This window comes from Elaeis guineensis, chromosome 8 (genome assembly GCF_000442705.2).
Source record: "Elaeis guineensis isolate ETL-2024a chromosome 8, EG11, whole genome shotgun sequence".
In the NCBI taxonomy this organism is placed as follows: Eukaryota; Viridiplantae; Streptophyta; class Magnoliopsida; order Arecales; family Arecaceae; genus Elaeis; species Elaeis guineensis.
In genome coordinates this window covers 96,248,537-96,250,895 of record NC_026000.2, presented here as the reverse complement: position 1 = coordinate 96,250,895, position 2,359 = coordinate 96,248,537, and positions in this window count along the sequence as shown.

Sequence of the window (2,359 nt, the reverse complement as noted above, 5' to 3'; positions counted from 1 at the left end):
ATTAATTACTAGAAGTTGTTTAGAGAAACAACTGGTTATGAACCTACCCATAGATGCACATGGGTTGACCAACCAAAGTTGGGCTCATGTGTAGTCTTTGTGGATTCTAGTACCCACTAAAAAATTAAAGTAATTCTTTGAATTAGAGGTTGAGGCTACCAGTTCGTAAAAATATTGGGAGAAACTTTAGACTAAAGTCCAAGTCTTTAGTATTAATAATTTATATACTAATAGAGGTCTGATTTTCCTTTATGCAGCTATGGCCACTATCCTGTCACTCCGATCATTATTAGATAATGACAAGCTCATGGGATCGAATTTTGATAGCTGGTATCGAAAATTAAAAATCATCCTTAGCATGAGCGGATCCTTTATATAGTAACAGATTCGGCACCCGAGGAGCCAACCCCGAACGTGAGAGGAACGGTCTGAGACACTTACCAGAAGTGGCTCAACGACCGCACCACCGTTCGGTGCATAATGCTGGCGGTAATGAATGATGAGTTTAGCCACAGGTTCGAGAATGCCCAGTCACAAGAGATGCTTCAAATATTGAACGACTCCTTTGGCATGCCTGACGATGTTGAAAGGCACAAAACTAGTTGTGCCATTTTTAATGCTCGGATGAGGGATGGGGCCTCAGTCACCGATCATGTACTGTACATGATCGAAATGATTGAGTGCCTAAATAAACTGGACTTTTCCCTGCACGAGCAGCTCGGTAAGGATGCGATCTTAATTCATTGCCCAAGTCCTTCCTCCCCTTTCTTACTCATTTTCGAATGACAAAGCCTGCAGTGAACTACCATAGCTTGTTGTGGTTGCTGCAGAACTTTAAGAAGGATCACCAGCTCTATAAGGAGTCGGTGAATGTTGTGGGAGGGTCTTCTTCTGGTCGTCGATCCTTTAAGAAAGGGAAGAAGAACAAGAAGAAGAAGAATAAGAAGGTGCAGTCACATGCTGGGACGTCTGCACAGGGTCAGACCAAGAAGTGCAAGCCAGACCAGAGTCAGACGGAGTGCTTCTTTTGCAAGAAGTAGGGGCACTGGAAGAGGAACTATCCTCTATACATTGCCTCCCTGGACCTGAACAGGCCGAAGAAGAAGCAAGGTAATTATATGATAACACCTTGCAACTTTTCAATTTGTGATATTACTGCCTGGGTATTGGATACTAAAAGTCCTTATCATATTTGCAATTCGATGCAAGGTCTACAGGTCAGTAGGAGATTTGATGACGGTGAGAGGTTCCTGAATGTTGGAGATGAAAGCAAAGTTTCAGTTCTAGCTTTAGGAATCATGAAACTTGTAATCAATTCTCGTAATGTAATTCTGAGTGAATGTCACTATTGTCCAAGCTTTTTATTAAATATTATTTCTGTAGGCCTTTTGGCCATGTACGGTTATGAATTTTTAATAAAAGAAAATATTTGCAATATCATTTTGAATGATGTTACAATATTTGTTGGACAACTAAATAATAGAATATACTTACTATCACATCCTGTTAATGTGGTTCAAACCTCCGATAAACATCCTAGAATAGATAATGTGTCAAAAGTCTACCTTTGGCATTGTAGGCTAGGTCATATCAATAAGAATAGGATAAACAGATTGGCTCAAGAAGGAATTTTTGAAGTTGGTGATTGTGAATCACTTCCAACCTATGAGTCCTGTCTTCTTGAGAAAATGACCAAGTCACCTTTTACTGAAAAAGGTGAGCGAGCCAGTGAACTCTTAGGTCTGGTACATTCTAATGTATGTAGACCCATGAGCTCAAGTGCAAGAGGTGGATATATCTACTTCATAACCTTCACAGATGATCTATCGAGGTATGGGTATGTCTACTTAATGAAGCATAGGTCGGAGTCATTTGAAATATTCAAACTATTCTGAAATGAGGTAGAAAAACAAACTGGGAGTGTATTAAAATTCTTCGATCCGATCGAGGAGGTGAATACCTTTCCAATGATTTTCTGACATATCTTGGGGAGAATGGGATTCTCTCTTAGTGGACACCTCCTGGAACACCACAGCATAATGGTGTGTCTGAAAGGAGGAATCGGACCTTGTTGGACATGGTTCGATCCATGATGGAGTTTGCTAGTCTACTGATCTTCCTCTGGGGATATGCACTCTAATCGGCTTGTTACCTTCTAAATAGGATTTCGAGTAAGTTTGTAACCAAAACGCCATATGAGATATGGATAGGACGTAAGCCAATACTCTCGTACCTTAAGGTTTGGGGGTGTCTGACTTATGTTAAATATTTAATTACGGACAAGCTTGGACCTAGGTCTAACAAGTGTAATTTCATAGGGTACCCAAAAGAGACCAAAGGGTATTATTTCTATCTAACT